Source organism: Balaenoptera ricei, chromosome 5 (genome assembly GCF_028023285.1).
Source record: "Balaenoptera ricei isolate mBalRic1 chromosome 5, mBalRic1.hap2, whole genome shotgun sequence".
NCBI lineage: Eukaryota > Metazoa > Chordata > Mammalia > Artiodactyla > Balaenopteridae > Balaenoptera > Balaenoptera ricei.
In genome coordinates this window covers 85,522,465-85,542,761 of record NC_082643.1, presented here as the reverse complement: position 1 = coordinate 85,542,761, position 20,297 = coordinate 85,522,465, and the positions used below count along the sequence as shown (strand labels likewise).

General features: G+C 34.0%; 1 pseudogene; it reads right to left on the bottom strand.

Moving 5' to 3' along the window:
• Positions 1-8,154: 8,154 nt before the first annotated feature.
• Positions 8,155-9,434, bottom strand: LOC132366256 (protein-L-isoaspartate O-methyltransferase domain-containing protein 1-like; annotated as a pseudogene).
• Between the last annotated feature and the right edge of the window lie 10,863 nt (positions 9,435-20,297).

Sequence of the window (20,297 nt, the reverse complement as noted above, 5' to 3'; positions counted from 1 at the left end):
GGAGCACACAGGCCCTGGAACGACTTGCTCTTGGATTAATTAGCAGCTCCATTATTTTCTACTCTTGTGACCTTGGGAATTTTTTGTTCTCAAGTTCTTCATCTGAAAAATGCATAACTTTCAATTATAGCTATTGTGAAGATTAATAAAATATTCCCTATGAAGATTTTGGCACAGTACTTGGCCCATGTTAAACTCAATAAATGACACTTATTTAGGGGTTCATCAAACTCAATTACTGAAACACTTTAGGATGTGTAAAGTGTGTTGAAGGCTATTCCCTAGACACTATAGTCAGCAGGTCTGGAAAACAAGAAATTAGAAGAGACTGAAAAATAAAATTATCCTTGTGGAAAGTAATCTCATACATAAAATCCACATACTTAAATGATCAGAGAAACAAATGAAGTTTATTCTGATTATGACTAAGTGTGTTCACCTTTGCTTAAAGAAAGAGAACCGATGAATTTTAGACAAAGTATTTGTACTCTCCCTTTTATCTATTTTGACCTACTACTTCCTACTATATTGCAATTTGATTTCCACCTCTACCCCACTGCTACAACTATTCTGCCATAGGATGGCTACAACTTCTAATTACCAAAGCAACGGACCATTTTCTGTACTGTTCTAACAGTATTTGCATGCAGTAATGACTGTTCTGCTTTAATCTCTCCCATCTCAGGCACTTTACTTATCCTATCTGTGCATCGAGTTTTCTTCTCTGTAAAAAAATGAAATAATAGGACCTACATGAAAGTCTTTTTTAATTATTAAAGGAGTTAATGCTTATACAGTACTTACACCACCTGCAATATTAGTAATCACTCAAAGTGTTGCGCATTGACGATTTCCTACTAAACCACGAATTGTTGGTTCTTCTCATATCTCCTTGACCATTCATTCTCTGGATAATCTTCATCCATACGATAAGAAAGAGGTAGTGAACCCTGAGGTTATGTTTTTACTCTTCTTTATTCTGTTCTTATGTGTATCTCTTTTCCTAAGTGAACTTGTTTATTCCTAATTCTTCTTCTGTACTCCATATATTGTTGGTTACCATGGATACAACCACTTCCCAGTGCACATAACCAAACCTCTCAGTTGAACTCTTAATCTTTATTTCCATCTGATTTCTGCACACATATGCCTGTATATCTCGTGGAAATCTCATACTCAATGCGTTGAAAATTACATCATTGTTTCTTGATCCAAATTCACTCTTCCATTTTAGCCATTTATTGTTTAATAATGGCTTCATTTAAGTCATAATATTCAATAATTCTTGTTTAAAGATATCATATTGGTTATAATTATAGCTAATATAAATTGAATGTTAGCTCTAAACTAAGCACTGGGCTTAATACTCACATGGTGCCAGGAGTTACACATATCAAGTTTTATTTTTTCACATCCTAAAAATACCTAGCTTCTAAATTACCTGTTAATAATCTCTGTCACTGTTAGTTTCTGCCCTCAACTCTTCCTTCAAATCTTTCTCTCAAATCCATTTTATACACTTCTTACTATATTTGTGTTTCTAAAATGTACATTTGGCCATATCATCCCATTGCATGAAATTCTTCAATAACTTCACCCCATAACTTACACCATAATATTAATAGGCCCAGTAAGCAGTCCTTCACCTTTGGTCCCTGCTTATCTTTCTGATTCATTCTTTCCATTCTTTCCTGTTCCTCAAACCCCTGCCAACCAAGTAATTACTGTTTCCCTGAGTGTACTATAAACTTTTCTATATCTGTGTTTTCCCTGTGAGATTTCTTCTACATAGGAAATCTTTCTCTTTCTCATATAATAGTCTTCATAATTACAGCCAACATTTATAAAGGGCTTAAAATGAGTCACACTGTTCCAAGCTCTTTACATTGATTAATGCATTTGTCCTAAAAACAATATTATAAGGTAGGAGCTATTGTTAGCTCTACTTTATAGCTGAGGAAACTTAGAAAGATTAAATACATTTCCAAAGTTAAAGAGCTTTTATGTGACAGAATACATGCTCTTAATCACCCTGTTTTTCTTGGAAATTGTTTCAGGCTCACCTCCATGGCATCCTGAGCTTTAAGCTCCTTTACCTAAGGTTTTCGCATAGCATTTAGGATATATGTCTAATAACCCTGCTATTGTATTTATGTAATGTGTCTACCTAACCCTTTAAACTCTCAACAACCTGAAGTGGTGGAATATGTCTTTTAAATGTATCAAATGAATGTAATGAATTTTCTTTTATCCAAACAGGGGTTTCCCTGGAGAGCGAAGGAAAAAAAAGAAATAGATTTTGTACTGGAGAGAATATTAAAAAAAGATACCATTCTTCCTATTTATAGAATTTTGAGGAAAAAGTTATCAACTAAATGGTGGACATCTTACTGACCATAAATGCTTAGTAACAGAACACAAAAACAAACATTTTCAAATAGTGTGCACTTATAAATGAAAGTTCAGGAATACGAGATTGTCCTACGCTTTGTTTATACTTGAAAGGGAACATGATGCAGAATAGCCACATTGACTGGGAGAAAGAGGTGGATTGTATGGAAGTATTGGTAATCAAAGCAGGAACCATTTCATTTTAGAAGTCAAACAATTAGCTATAAAGGAGGACTGATTCTGGAGCAGCAGGTCAGGGTTCAAGGATATAGAGGTAGTACCCGAGTGAGGGGGGCACTCTGACCAATGGTAAGCAAGGCCAAGATCTGCAAAACCTAAAGAAACAATAGATTAAGTTGAGAGAAAATGTTCCAGCAAAGGAGAATATCCAGTTAAGTGACTGGAGAAGATACTAAGTCCAAAAGAAACAGGAAGCACCACAGCAAAACCAACAATGCACTTTGGAGTCTTCATATGGTCACCACAGAAAACTCAAAACTCTTGCCAGATCCTGCATACAAGGAAGTTTACTTACTCTGGCAAGTTTAATATTAAATGATTATGAGATCAAGAGATACCATATTATCTATTAGGGAAGAAAAAACAAGATGGCATGTTTTATGAAATCCCTATGTGTATGTATTCATAAAATCATGTAGAAGAGTTTGAAAATTTTAAATAAGTCACAAAGGCTAAATAGTATAAGAAATGATAATACACACAGCAATTTAAAAGAACACAATCGTGACTTTTTTCAATGTTGCAAGAAATTTCCCGTTTGTATGATTATTATTTTTTATTTATTTATTTTTTAAATTTTTTTAAAGGGAACGCTATTTATTTATTTATTTTTTTGGCTGTGTTGAGTCTTCGTTTCTGTGAGAGGGCTTTCTCTAGTTGCGGCGAGCGGGGGCCACTCTTCATCGCGGTGCGCGGGCCTCTTACTGTTGCGGCCTCTCTTGTTGCAGAGCACAAGCTCCAGACGCACAGGCTCAGTAGTTGTGGCTCACGGGCCCAGCCGCTCCGCGGCATGTGGGATCTTCCCAGACCAGGGCTCAAACACGTGTCCCCTGCATTGGCAGGCAGATTCTCAACCACTATTAAAATAATATTAAAACACTAAACTCACTGCCCAGCAGTTATATTCCTTTAAACATTAAAAAAGAAGAGTCCAGGGACTTTAATTATATAATTGGCATTTAAATTTAAGAACACAATTCTGGCATTTTAAATATACCCTTGCTAAATAGTTACAAGATATAAAGAAACTATGTGGATAATCATGCCAGCTTTGAGATAATTCGTATTTAGGAAAATGACAATGTGCTAAACTAAAGGAGAGAGAAGGATAGTAAGAGAGAGAAGAAAAAACTTGGATTATTTTGAAAATTATTTAACTTTTATTTAGTTTAATAAATAAAAGTTTGTTTATAATCTGCTATTTCAAAGCCAGCCTTAATAATTATGAAGCAATAAAGGATTAAGCATATTTAGTTTTTATAATAAGCTATAGTATAATTCTGTATTACTGAAGATGGAGAGGAAAGAAAAATTAACAAAAGTAAACATTTAGCTGCATGTAAAAAAGTGACAACATACATCATAGTTTACAGATATTTAACTTTAACATTTTTTCTCTTGATCAATAGATGATGTAATATTTAAAATCTCCACTTACCTTATAAAATTTCAGCACATATATTGGCTAAATGTAGTGTGCATTGGAAGAGTTACAGCTGTTTTCATTTTTGCAACAAATTAACAGGACTTAAGACAAACAGAAACTGAATAAATGCATCTCTTCTTTTCTATATCATGGGATATTTTTCAGTCATCTTCATCATATGGACATGGGAAAATATTTACAGTACATTTTTAAGCAAAGAACCATGTTATAAACTAAAATGGAAACAATGATAACTTTCAAGTATTGTTAATTGAATGTTCTTCTCTGTTTGTACTTTCCATGTGCCTTCCAGTATTCTGCCTTGTAGTACTGACGTAAAATAAAAAAATAAAATTATCTACTAATTTTCTGTTTAGATGTATTTAGGTGAAGATACTAGTCTAGGCCACATGAAGGAAACAAAGATCATTAACATGGAGCGTGCTAATCCTCATCTCAAGGAATTTAAATCTAGAAGAAGAGGAATCAATAAGTATGATTAAAAACAAATAAATTATGTTCATATAAAACATTTGTACATACACAAATATACCATTATTTGTTTAAAAGAAGACCAGTGTAACATTTATATTAATTATTCCTATAACTTGTTTTCTTTTTCTTTTTTAATTTTCCTTGAAGTTTTATCACTATCTGGAATTATATTGCTTGTTTGTTTGTGTTCCTGATCTGGAAGAGTTTCATAAGTCCAGTGTCCTTATTTGTCTGATTCACTATAATGCTTACACCAAATCCTAGCTTCAGGTCAATTTATAGCACACAAGTGCTCAATAAATATTTGTTGAATGAATAAATGAGTGTTTTCAAGGATTAAATAGATAATCCATATAAGCTGTCAGTACAGTTGTGTACACAGTAATCCCTTATAAAAATGAACTATTTATTGAACTAGCTATTATTTTTAAATGATTCAGAATGTTATTAACAGGGAAAGTTCAAAAGCAAAAGTGTCACTTGAGCTTGTTCTTAAAGGTCAATATTTCAGTAAATGGGGAGATGGGAAATTTAAGGCAAAGGAAATGTCAGGATGAGTCAGAAGGTAGACTATGGAACTGAATTTCTGGAGTGCAGATAGCAATGCAAGTTAATATGTTGGCGCTAAAACTCAGTAAAGAGGGTTTAGTTAAATATAAGTGAAACAATTTGGACTTGATCCTAGAGGAGCAAAGAGCTACCAATTTGTAAATTTCTTGAAGGAAATCATACACCTTTTTACTCTTGATATCAACCACCAGGACATAGTTCTGCCCCATAAGGAGCAGGCTGGATGGATGATTAAACTAATGAACAAATTGTTGAAAAACACTATCTGGGATAGTAACATAATATAAAAATTGTATTGGGAATATAAAACTGGTGATGATGTTTAAGATCCAGTTGATGGGAAGAGATTGAAGTACTGAAGACTAGATAAGAAGGTTGTTTAAACAATTCAGGCATGAGGTAACAGGGACCTAACTTACAGAATTGACATTGTGACTGAAAGAAAGGAATTTGACTATGAGAAATAATGTGAAGAAAAACATGTTCAATTATGTACTAATTCACCTGTTTTTAGTATATCATGTAAGACCTTCCATAACACTATTTCTAGTGCTTTGTCTGTCTTTATTTACTTTCATTAATTGATTCTTACACTATGAATACTGTGTGTGGTTTTTTGTTGTTGTTGTTTGGTATTTTTATTTATTTTTTTAGACATGTAAAAAAAATTACTTTCTAAAAGCATATGCAAATGCTTTACAATATTATATAATATTACATAATATATCATATATTTGTAATGTATATAATCTTAATTCTTGCCTAGCAGAAAACATTATCTGGTCTTCTAAACTTTTAAAGCTAATTTTTTTCATCTTTTATTTCTAGTTCATTTAAAGTCAGTGATAAAGTCACAACTGTAAAATAAATGCTTTTAAAAATACAAAACTTACATTTCAATGACAAAAAAATAGGCAATGATCATGAAAATCTACTGTACATTTTGCCGAGGTCAACAAAATGAAAGACAATATGAAAAGGTCAATCCTCAAATACATCCTTAACAAAAACTCTCTCATGAATGGAAAAATCATCATTTAAGAATATGTATGTTTATAAATCTGGACACTAAGAACAAAATGGGGGGTAGGGGTGCTAGATTTAAATATGTGGGCACCAGGACCTCAAGATTATACTTCTAAAACTAGCATTTAATTCAAAATAAAGTGAATATTTCTAGCAGATAACAATTGTATAAAACTATTTTTTTCCTTGATAGAAATGAGATGGGGCATTTCTTAACAATAACAACTTAGTAATCGTCTAAGAATAATTGTGGCGATACCCCACCCTCCAACCTCCAAATCTAAGCCCTAGTCACTGGTATAAAACAAATACCTTCCATGAAATTATCTTTCACATTACTAAAATACCCTCACTTACTTGGAATAATTCATGCTTAGAATAGCTCACACACTTGTTTTTAGATGTGTGAAATTACTGGAGCTGAGATTTTTGAAACTGTCTATGTATTACTAACAGTTGAATCTTTGCTGAGAGATAATAATCTTTTTACTATACATTAATTGGATGTCCTTAAGCATACTTGATCAACCACTGTAACAGTGATGCTGGTGGTAATAAGGGGTACTCTCAAATTTTTCCTTTTAAAAAAATATATAATCCATGTAACACTAAGTAGTAAATATGTTACATTGCATTACATTGTACACTTTCTTAACAAAGGATAACTGTTTCTGGCTCAATTTGGAAGAAAAGAAACAAACTAATAATGGTATTTATTACCTGTTTTATCACTGATAAGCTACAACTAACATTTAAATGACAGTTTATGTGATATTAAGCAAAAACTGAAAATCATTATAATTCTACCAAAAGAAACAGACAAAAAAAAAAAAAATGGGAAGAATTTTTAAATGAGCACAATGTAGGTCCCAAAGATTACACTATGATTTTGGATTTTCAAAGCAAAAGGCTTCTACATATAATTTCTGTGAATATTTCTTATACTACAAAGATGAATTTCAAAGTAAATGTAGGCTAGCTCAACCCTACCTTTTCAAAGATAAATATGCAGATGAACTAGAAGTTCCCTTTGCTAAAGTGCACCACCTGAGCAAATCAGCTCTGGCCCAGCTACTGAGCTTATCCCAAGAGTGGCTATCACTCGTGCTTATTCACTCACTGTCTGTACCATCAGCAGTCAGACAGAACAGTGGGTTTTTTGTTTTTTTTTTTTTAACTAAATACTTTATAGAGTGGACTGTAGAAAAAACAATCCTAAATATACTCTCTTCTAAAACTCCAGAGAGTAAGATAACCTCATTATTTTTAAATACTGAAAATGTAAAGGGTCCACACAAACTAAGAGTTCTATTAAGTATATACTTTTTACTTTACTATTCACTTGATGTGTCCTTAAAGTCTCTATGAGAGAAGCAGATATCTTCCCCACGTCTTCAGGCAATACATTCAAAAGCAAGAGTAGCAGTGCTGTTGAATTCCATGAAACTTTTTTAAAAGTTAAATTATTCACTATCTGTATGATTATTGGACGCATATATTACCCGGAATACATCTATAGCAACACAGCAATAGTGACTGCAACAAAAGTAAGGGAAGTGGGACTACAAAAGACTGTATTTCCTTATTAGATAAGAAAGTTTTTTTGGAGGAAATGCAAACAACTGCAATTCAAATCAGATTATGTATGCTTAACAGTTATGTAACCTTACATAAAATTAAATCTAACTCTCACCACTACAAATCTATAAGGAATCAGAACAGGATTTACATCACACCAAGTCTGCACTACTGTTGCATTCCACTCTTGAAGTCATCCTGAGTTAAAACAGCAATTTTTCCAAGACTTAAAGAAAAATATATTTTATGAAAGTGATTATTTTTAATCACTGAATACATCATTTTTATTACTGACAGAAAGAAGATACTTTTTTCTACTGTAAGTTCACTCTGATGAAAGAAAACATTCTCTCTCTTTTTAACTCCTAACAAATGCCACATTTTAAAGACTAGAGGAATTATCAGGCATTCTTTCTTCTTGATCTAAGTTATTTTTCTCTAAAATATGTCAGGTAAGCTTTTTTTTTTTTTTTTTAATTTTTTTATTTATTTATGGCTGTGTTGGGTCTTCGTTTCTGTGCGAGGGCTTTCTCTAGTTGTGGCAAGCGGGGGCCACTCTTCATCGCGGTGCGCGGGCCTCTCACTATCGCGGCCTCTCTTGTTGCGGAGCACAGGCTCCAGACGCGCAGGCTCAGTAGTTGTGGCTCACGGGCCCAGTCGCTCCGCGGCATGTGGGATCCTCCCAGACCAGGGCTCGAACCCGTGTCCCCTTCATTGGCAGGCAGATTCTCAACCTCTGCGCCACCAGGGAAGCCCCCTCAAGTAAGCTTTTAAAGATTCACAGGGGAGGGGGGGAGTTTCATAATTTTTTCTCTCAGGAAATTCTGAGGTGGCTCTTTGAACTTCATTGTGGTCTTCCTCTTCCTTTTCTCTCTCTTCTATTTTTTTCATCCTCCTCACTGTCTAGAGGCTGAGGAATAAGCTATTACCTACAAATACATAAGTGTAGCTCTCTGTTTAACTCTTTCTTTTGGGTGGAGCCCTTTAAGGGACCCCCTTGGCCTGCATCTCATTACTTATGAAATGTCTCCGTGTGCATTGAATGTAAATACAAGCAAGTTCTGTAGATTCCAGACAGCGTGGGTTTGTGTGTGGGGATGTCCCACAGGCTCTGGTTTGCCATTATCCTTCTTACTTGGTTGCACAAGTGGAGCAAATGAAACAGCAAGAATATTTTTACTTTCCCAAGTGTTTTGTTTGCTTCTCATAATTTGTGTTAAATGATCTTCTACAGGCATAACTAGAATGCCTCCCACTTTTAGTAATATTTTCATGTACTTCTCACAGTATTTCTGGACTCCAGCTCCACAATAATCTCGATAATACTGATGACCATCAGATGCTTTCCGGGAGCAATTACCAACCACAAATGTGGGCTCACCGAACTCAAATCTTAGTAGTGCTTTTCTTCATAGGTTCATGTTGGAATATCTTCATCTTGAGACAGGTGATTTTGTGAACAGCAGGAGCTGTGCCAACTTGCTCATATAATTATTCTGATAAGCTGCTGAGAAATCAGGGTGACCTAGCCATGCCATGCACTTTCCCATTCAGATGGCTAGTACAGGTCTAGAAGCTGATTATCAAAGCTATCACTTTTTTTGATCAAACTCTCCAGGTTTTTCTTCGCATATTCCACCACATCTGAATGAAGCTCAATCCCATAATTTATTCCTCCCAAATCTCTTCTACACACGAGCCAGTTCATGTTTGAGGGATTGAATGTTTTCAACTGACCACATGGAATTTGTTTACTGTGAAAAATGCACTGCAGCAAGGTGGTCGGTCGACTCGCCGCAAGGGGGCGCAGGTGAGGCACGGGGCGCAGGTGAGGCACTAGGCTGGGTGGGTCTGTGGCAGCCACGGCCTCCGCCACTGAAGGGTCATATTTTTATCATTCAGTGCTGAAAGATGGGTCATGTGCATTCATGTTTTGAGTCATATTCACCTTATTGACATGTAGTATCAAGAGGGGAAATCCAGACTGGAAAATGATAAATGAATATTTTTTAAAGGCAACAGAAAATGATAGTGGTCTTTAGAACCGCATTTTGTTTTAGTGTGTAAAAAACCAAGTCTAAGAAAGTTAAAAATCTATTAGAGCTCTATCTACAAATTGACTGAAAACATTTAAAAACAATGCAGTGTCTGTAATTAACGGACAATTCCGTCCCTGCCCCGCCCCCAGCCCTTCCACAACCGCAAGAGTTTCCCACCCATAACTGACAATAATGTGAAATAAACTGACTTGGTCTGAACGGGACTCACCCCAAGCAAGACAGGGGACGTTATACAGGCAAGGTCCCTGTGCTGTTAAAAGTTATCATTATAATAAAGTAGAATAGTACATTCTTAACATACCCAAAGGCCTTTCTCATACCATTCTCCAGATTAAAAACAAAAGACAAAAACGCCCTCCAAAACATAGTATGAGGAACAGAAAGTAAGAAAGACAGAGAGCAGTGGAATAACTTATGAAACCTGTCGTAAAGTTTCTTACTCTTTAAACTTTCATTTTCTTTCTCTACCTCTCCCTGTATCTCTCTTTCTCTCTCTTTTTCAAGAACTTGATTTGAACGTTTATGTCTGTAAAAAGAGAGGAGAAAAATTTAGCTTTCAATGACACCAATGCCTGAAGACAGTTATCAAACCACTCTGCCTGTGTCCGTTATAAATTCAGTCTCTCCCTTCAGCTGGTTTCTGTCAATCTTTTATATACTTTATTAAGTGATGATTTATTAAGAAGGTGATAGATGATATATCACTTCCTATTCATAGCATCTATTTTTCCAAATATTGTTCAAAATCCCTAGATCTCTTCTTCATTAAAGACTCATATCCATGTCGGTTATCATTTTTCTCATTCATTGACCAACACCAATGGTAACGTAGTCTCACTTGCCCCACTCTACAAAACCGAAATCTTCCATCAAACTCTTGCCCTCTTGAACTACTTTTCTATTTCTTTTTCTTCTTTCATTGTCAGCGTTGTTAATAATGTGCTTCAATAAACTAATAGCTAATATTTACTGAGTACTTATGAATCTGGGATTAGGCTAAGAACTTTTACATGTGTCGTTTGATTCAATCCTCATTATAAGCTTTAAAACTGATGCTATTACAGCTAATCTACATGTTGGAAACTGAGGCACAGAGAAGGTAAGTAAGTATTTTAAAGTTTCACTTTCAGTTGGTGCTGGTGCTGGAATTCTAACCAAAATCTGATTCTGGAGGCTGATGTCCAAATTCAGTTTCACCACACACCTAGGGTTAATGACTTCTCATTTTTTTTTAAATAAACACCCTACAGAAAGCAAAGTTTCAAAAATTCCAGTGTAGAGAAAAGGAAAGATAATTTTCCTTCTACTTTTTTGAACTCTAATCTGAGATCCTGTAATAAAAGTCATATTAACAAGAGAGAAACAAACAAGTTTATTAACGCATATGCCCCATGTATATATGAAAGTTTCCTAGGGAAAAGTGATTAACTCCCTGAGATGGCTTAGAATTCAGAATTATAAACCACCATAAGAGGGAAGGGGTGAGGAACTGTAGACCGTTTGGGTGTGATGTCAACTTCTAATCTCCTCTCTTATGAAAAAACTAATCTTGCCTGGTTAATGAAACTTCTAGGGAAGGGTTATGACAATTGAATTGCTTTTTTTGGATCTATTTTTAAATAGATAGTGGCATTCCAAGAAAGCTTCTCTCTGTATTTGCTGTTTTTCAAGTGTCTACATCTCAAAAAATCAATATGCCAAAGCAGCATATTTTAGGGTGGCATGTCCTGAACCTCTACAGTCATATTTTGGGGTGGCATAATCTTCTGCCCTTTACCAGTAAATGCATCAAAGACAAATTCAGTGATATTTTCCCATTGTACATCCTAGCTCAACTTTCTGTATCCTTGATCAAGTTTTTCTTTCATGGCATTTTGTGTTACCGATAATTCTTCTAACATTAAGTATGCTGATACTATGTATCCCTATAATAAGTGTTTGCTTTTTTTTTCTCAGATTCCTCTTTCTCTTTCTACTCATTTCTCTTCTTCAGGCCATACTTAACTGTATCCCCATCTTTCTCTATGCATTTGAGCTTGTGATTTCATTGGCATTCCTGATTTAAAATTACCTACATTGTGATAATTCAGAAATCTATTTCTCAGACTCTTGTACATTTTCTGAGCCCTAATTTTATTATTATTATTATTCTTTTAGCTTTGTTGAATATCTGTAACACAGAGTAGGTCTGAGAGTTTCCTAAATGCACGAAGCTCACTCTTGTCTTCTTGCCTTTTCCTTTGCATCAACCAACCTCGCTTTCAACTCTTGCTTACCTGGCTAATTTCAAATTATTTTCAAGAATCAACTTTAAATGAATGTCTACCACTAGGCATTCTCTCATACCTGACTCTCTGTGTCAAGATCTCTAGTGGTCCCATAATATTTCCCCTTGATCCTCACTAATAAAAGCCCTGATTTTTCTGTGTGCAAATGCCTCTTGGGATAAAATGTACATTTCCTGAGCTCCTTTCAAGTCAGGGGAGGTCATGTGATGGCATTTGAATTAAAAATATGCAAGCAGACATGTCCTATGTGAGTTCTTCAAAGCTTCTTTCAGCTTAATCCTCCCCACAAATCTTTGAATTTAGACTGACCCCTCTTAATACCTTTACCCTTCTTGTTGGCTAGAATGCAGTCATGAAGGCTAGAGACAGAGCAGCCATAATGGGTCATGAGGCAGCAGCCAAACATGGCAGAGAAGCAGATTTCCACCATATCCTCTCCATCGTCTTACATGCTTTATCTCCTTAATTTTAAACAAAGTCTAACATCCTAAATCAGGCAGGGTAAGCCTGTGATGGTGCCACAAAGTGACCCAAGAGTAATTAGGTTTCCTAAACAACATAGAAATTTATTTCTCACCCCCAAAATAATTCATGATGGCAGTCCAAATCCAGGGCAAACCCTGCAGTTATTGGGTTACCCTAGGTGTACCATGGGTAAAATACTAGAACACATTAATATGTGCCAATTTGACCAATGCAGTCACAACACATCCATTTCCAGGTTTTTCTGAGCAGACCTGAGAGACAGACTAATCTCTGCTTACCATAATACAAATGGGTCATATAGCTGCACCTAACTGCAAGGGAAGCTTGAAAATACAGGGTCCACGTATGCTCAGGAAGAAGGCCAGTGGATTTAGGAGCCCAGCTAGCTGTGGGTTATAGTGTGATATACCCTTTGATATATCCTTGACTGTGTGAATTGTGTGATATATCCTTTGACTTATTTACTTTATTTTATTTTTCTTTCACTCCGAATTTGATTGAGAACTCCACAAAGGCAGAAAATTTATTCTGTTTTAGGTAATGTACCTCCAGTGTCTAAAAGAGTACCAGATACTTAGTAGTTACTCAATTGGTATCTGTTATATAAATCAGTCAATCAATTAATTAATACACTGTCCAGATTTTGTCAATGTTTTGGGCACCTACATACTGGAATTTATTTATTTATTTATTATTAATTTTTTTTGGAATATAGTTGATTTACAGTGTTGTGTTAGTTTCTGCTGTCCAGCAAAGTGAATCAGTTATACATATACATGTATCCACTCTTTTTAAGATTCTATTCCCATATAGGTCATTACAGAGTATTGAGGAGAGCTCCCTGTGCTATACAGTAGGCTCTTATTAGTTATCTATTTTACATATAGTAGTGTGCATACTGGAACTTAAGCATAGTAGGTTTCAGTTTCAGAGTCTGAGAAAATGGATGAACTAATAAAAGTCACTTCACACATCTTAGATTTAGAGATATTTTCATATTATAGTCTCTCTTTTGGTTGATGCATTATGAAACTAATCCTCTTCTTTAGAACATCCTGAACTCTTTTTGATAGCATTAAAATTCAGGTGCTTTGATATACTCATTATAAGCAGCCTTTTAAATTGCATTATAACCCTCTGGAAACATATTCTAATTGAATGAAAAATGCTTTATTGTATTCTTAATTTATACTATCCAGAAAAAAAATGTTTAGACATTAAACTGCTAATGCTTTGTTTCCCAGAATTGCTATTGTTATTTATCATCAGAGTAGACCCTCAGTAATTTACACTGAGAACTGAGAGGCTCACTAGAGATTACCGAATTTGGCAGATTAGTTAGTGAACAGATAAATATGAAAAACATCAACACTGCTGTACCACAAAATGTGCTTTATTCATTATTTTGATAAGTGTAGTTTAATTATAATCATCTATGGTAATGTTTCACAGTATGCTAATAAACTCATTGCCATATTTTATGAAATTAATAAATCTTAGTGGAAAAATTGTTTGCTAGATTTGTCCCAGTTTTTGGAGAAAAGTACAAATCTATGATTTAGTATGTTTTGTATAACTTTTAGTCCAGAAAAAAATATATCTCTTATATATGATATTGTTTTAGTCATTCCTATTGCTTATTGTGTATAACCCCTACTAGAAAATAAGGTTCATGAGAATAGATTTGCCTCATTTCACACACATTGTACATGTTACGCACAGATATGCATAACATGCATACACATGTATGTATTTAACTTTTTAAATGGAAAGATTTCAAATACAAATTTGGAAGTTCTACTAAATTTGAATATACATTTTGATCTCTGTCTCTGATCTCCTATGCTTTTAGAGGCCAAAGGGGAAAATTAAATATTTATTTCTATTATTAGTGATCTCTGATCACTTCTTTTTTAATGTCAAGTTACCATATTTAAAAATACTAAAAAAATAGCTAAATTATGGAAGTGCTGGTCAAAATGACCAAAAAAGTTTTGATGTTTGTTTTCCATTTTGTTTTGTTTTGTTTTGTTTTGTTTTCCCTGGAGTACTACCAGTGTACCAGTAGCTTTCAGTCATACCTGATAATTACTAGCTTAAAAAGGGATAATTGAGTTTTTATGAACTTGGATTTATTGATTGATTGGTTCAGTCAACCAATAAATATTTAAGAGATTACCATTCAGCTCTTGTTTAATATGATAAGAAAACAGAAGAAAAGAAAAGAAACACAAAACTTTGGCTTCATAGAGCTTATTTTCTAGTTTGGGAGACAGACAATAGATGACATATATAGTTAATATAATTACTGCTTATAGAGTAATATATGATGAGATGAAAAATAAAGCAAGGAAGAAAATAAGTTGGATTGGGGACAATTTTATGAAAGGATGCCAGTGACAAATGGCCTGAAGGGGGTGAGAGAGTAGATTGTGCTTCAGTCTGAAAGAAACTTCTAGCCATAGCCAAGCAAGGGTGAAAGCTCTGAGGAAGGAACTCATGGTGTGTTTGAAAAATCAGGAGGCCAGTGTTACTGGAAACTAGTGTGTAAGAAGGAAACGAGCAGGAGATGAGTCAATGAAATAACAGGAGTCAGAGTGAGAGTTATAGAATCTTATTTGTTCTTAGAATAAGATTATGATTCATTTTTGTCATATTTCTAAGTTACTTTTCTATAAATGTATCATTTTTTCAATTGTTTCTATAATGAGTAGTGTATAACTTATAAAGATAGACAGACTGGAAAGCCAGAGATACAAACTAAATGATATATTAAAGAGATAGAGTTGTACAAAAAAATTATCTTACCAAATACTCAAAATTTACAATCAACTTACTTAGTATATATAACATTATCTTATTGTATTTTCACATTCTTTATTTTAAAAATATAACAGCTTAGGGGAAAAAGACTTCTCAAACTAATTTCCAAAGCCAGATTATATGGCACAAAATGATGAATTCAATTATATCAAAATTAAAGATTTCTGTTTTTCAAAGAAATAACTAGAAAAGTAAGAGACGATAACAAAACGAGAGAAGACATTTACAGTTTCAAAATCTTCAAGATGCTTCTACCTATGCTATATCAACAAGGAGAATCACCAGTCTCAATAGAAAAATGTGCAAGAAATAAGAGCATTATAATTTATGTAAGTAAACCAATGTGTGAGAAAAGAAACAAAATGTTAATATGAGTTTGAAGAAATGCTAACAATGCTTGGATACCAGAGAAACAAAATTTATGTTAGGATATAAAAGACCTATTAGACTACCAGAGTAGAAAAAATTAGGAAACTGGATAGAAGCAAGTGTTGAGAGTATTTTTTAGAAATGTTTATGGTAATGTAGAACCATGAAGAAATTTTGAATAACCTGCTATATCTACTCACATTCAATGGAATATTAGCCATAAAAAAAGAATGAAATAATGCCATTTGCAGCAACAAGCATGGACCTAGAGATTATCATACTAAGTGAAGTAAGTCAGACAGAGAAAGACAAATATCATATGATATCACTTATATGTGAAATCTAAAAAATAATGCACATGACATTTTTACAAAACAGAAACAGACTCACAGACTTCGAAAACAAACTTATGGTTACCAAAGACAAAATGTGGTAGGGAGGGATAAATTAGGAGTTTGGGATTAACATACACACACTACTATATATTAAATATACAATTAACAAGGACCTACAGTATAGCACAGGGAACTCTACTCAATATTATGTAGTAACCTATATGGGAAAAGAATCTGAAAAAGAATGGATATATGTATATGTATAACTGAATCACTTTGCTGTACACCTGAAACTAACACATTGTAAATCAATTATACTCCAATATAAAATAAAAATTAAATTAAAAAAGGAATTTAAAATATATGATGTTTTAATACATGATTGAAGGATCATTTCAAAACAGTGGATAAGAGATAGACTATGTAATGAATGTTGTTGCAATAATTTAATATATTATATTAATATGTCATATTAATATACTTATAGTATTTAATAAGTATTATATTAATATTTTATATTAATATAATGCATTAAATTATATGTGAAGAAATACTATTGATAAAATAGGTCTTTTCATAGTATCATATATAAAATTAAAGCCATAAACTTCAAAATGAAAGTGGACTTTAAATGAACATTTGAAATAGTTGTAGTCACACTGGACTACATATTGAAAATTCTTCTCTACCCTGTCCTTGCCCTGGCTTTGGTGTTGGCAGCATGTACTTACCTGCTCTATTTTATTTGAACTTGACCATGTGACTTAATTTGGCCAATGGAAAATTAGTAGGCAAAATATGAGTAGGTGTTTTACATGTGGTTGTGCAGTTTGACTTGCTTTCTTGCTTCTCCATCTACCATGGCAAGAACATGTCCAGGGGAACTCTGGCTCCAGAATGAAGAAATATTTAGGTATGTTTCAACCCAATCTATGACCTAAAACAAAACCAATGAATCACAGATTAGCCTAGCAGGATTCCTGCTGACTCACAGCCCCATGTGCATGAAAAATAGATATGTGTTGTTTAAAGTTCATATTTATTTTAAAGAAAATAAATATGTGTTGTTAAAGAGATTTTATAGTTGTTTGTAATAGAGATTTATTATTGTGATAGTAAATACATTATAGTATTACATTATAGAAAGTATTGAAAAATGTGTGTTTGTGTGTGCTTTACTTGCAGAATAATGAATGCCCTTCTAAGCCAAAAATAAAAATAAAAATAAAACAAAGACAAAAAATATTTGCCTTTATATAGTTATAAAGTATCAATGAAATAAAATACTGAGTCAAAGTGATGACATAGGCAATAAAATTTTTGTAACATATATAGCAATTAATTGATGTAAAATGCAAAGAACTCCTGTAATCAAAGAGAAAGATGACAGAAAAGGAAAAATGGCCAAAAATATTAACAACAAATGCACAGAATTATTAACAGAGAAAATAAATATTCTCATTTTGTATTTGTAAATATTTGCAATATAAAACAAAAATAAAATATTTCCTTTGTCCCTCAAAATGGCAAAAATAAAACAAAATAAAAATAACACATATTGACAAAGATAAAGAGAGATGGGGAGGTTTATCTGTTTAGGAAATATTAATTTTAGGATAATTTGGAGTATCTATTTATGATTTAAATACATATACTTTGAATCAGCAATTTTATTTCTAAAAATGATCCTACCAAAACCTTAGTATTTATGTCTAGAAATATTTATACAAAGGTGTTTATATTGTGTATTAGAGCAAAACAATGGGAACAGTTTAGATGTCCATCAACTAGTAAATGTTTTTTTTTTGTTTGTTTCTTTGTTTGTTTTTAAACATCTTTATTGAAGTATAATTGCCTTACAATGGTGTGTTAGCTTCTGCTTTATAACAAAGTGAATCAGTTATACACATACAATATGTTCCCATATCTCTTCCCTCTTGCATCTCCCTCCCTCCCTCCCTCCCACCCTCCCCATCCCGCCCCTCTAGGTGGTCACAAAGCACCGAGCTGATCTCCCTGTGCTATGTGGCTGCTTCCCACTAGCTATCTATTTTACATTTGGTAGTGTATATATGTCCATGACACTCTCTTACCCTGTCACATCTCACCCCACCCCCTCCACATATCCTCAAGTCCATTCTCTAGTAGGTATGTGTCTTTATTCCCGTCTTGCCACTAGGTTCTTCATGGCTTTTTTTTTTTTTTTTTCCTTAGATTCCGTATATATGTGTTAGCATACTGTATTTGTTTTTCTCTTTCTGACTTACTTCACTCTGTATGACAGACTCTAACTCCATCCACCTCATTACAAATACCTCCATTTCATTTCTTTTTATGGCTGAGTAATATTCCATTGTATATATGTGCCACATCTTCTTTATCCATTCATCTGTCGATGGACATTTAGGTTGCTTCCATGTCCTGGCTATTGTAAATAGAGCTGCAATGAACATTTTGGTACATGACTCTTTTTGACCTATGGTTTTCTCAGGGTATATGCCCAGTAGTGGGATTGCTGGGTCGTATGGTAGTTCTATTTGTAGTTTTTTAAGGAACCTCCATACTGTTCTCCATAGAGGCTGTATCAATTTACATTCCCACCAACAGTGCAAGAGTGTTCCCTCTCCTCCACACCCTCTCCAGCATTTATTGTTTCTAGATTTTTTGATGATGGCCATTCTGACCAGTGTGAGATGATATCTCATTGTAGTTTTGATTTGCATTTCTCTAATGATTAATGATGTTGAGCATTCTTTCATGTGTCTGTAGGCCATCTGTATATCTTCTTTGGAGAAATGTCTATTTAGGTCGTCTGCCCATTTTTGGATTGGGTTGTTCGTTTTTTTGTTATTGAGCTGCATGAGCTGCTTGTAAATCTTGGAGATTAATCCTTTGTCAGTTGCTTCATTTGCAAATATTTTCTCCCATTCTGATGGTTGTCTTTTCGTCTTGTTTATGGTTTCCTTTGCTGTGCAAAAGCTTTTAAGTTTCATTAGGTGCCATTTGTTTATTTGTGTTCTTATTTCCATTTCTCTGGGAGCTGGGTCAAAAAGAATCCTGCTGTGATGTATGTCATAGAGTGTTCTGCCTATGTTTTCCTCTAAGAGTTTGATAGTGTCTGGCCTTACACTTAGGTCTTTAATCCATTTTGAGTTTATTTTTGTGCATGGTGTCAGGGAGTGTTCTAATTTCATACTTTTACATGTATCTGTCCAATTTTCCCAGCACCACTTACTGAAGAGGCTGTCTTTTCTCCACTGTATATGCTTGCCTCCTTTATCAAAAATAAGGTGACCATATGTGTGTGGGTTTATCTCTGGGCTTTCTATCCTGTTCCATTGATCTATATTTCTGTTTTTGTGCCAGTACCAAACTGTCTTGATTACTGTAGCTTTGTAATATAGTCTGAAGTCAGGGAGCCTGATTCCTCCAGCTCCATTTTTCGTTCTCAAGATTGCTTTGGCTATTCGGGGTCTTTTGTGTTTCCATACAAATTGTGAAATTTTTTGTTCTAGTTCTGTGAAAAATGCCAGTGGTAGTTTGATAGGGATTGCATTGAATCTGTAGATTGCTTTGGGTAGTAGAGTCATTTTCACAATGTTGATTCTTCCAATCCAAGAACATGGTATATCTCTCCATCTATTTGTATCATCTTTAATTTCTTTCATCAGTGTCTTATAATTTTCTGCATACAGGTCTCTAGTCTCCTTAGGTAGGTTTATTCCTAGATATTTTATTCTTTTTTTTGCAATGGTAAACGGGAGTGTTCTCTTAATTTCACTTTCAGATTTTATGTCATTAGTGTATAGAAATGCAAGCGATTTCTGTGCATTAATTTTGTATCCTGCTACTTTACCAAATTCATTGATTAGCTCTAGGAGTTTTCTGGTAGCATCTTTAGGATTCTCTATGTATAGTATCATGTCATCTGCAAATAGTGACAGCTTTACTTCTTCTTTTCCGATTTGGATTCCTTTTATTTCTTTGTCTTCTCTGATTGCTGTGGCTAACACTTCCAAAACTATGTTGAATAATAGTGGTGAGAGTGGGCAACCTTGTCTTGTTCCTGATCTTAGTGGAAATGGTTTCAGTTTTTCACCATTGAGGACAATGTTGGCTGTGGGTTTGTCAGATATGGCCTTTATTATGTTGAGGAAAGTTCCCTCTATGCCTACTTTCTGCAGGGCTTTTATCATAAATGGGTGTTGAA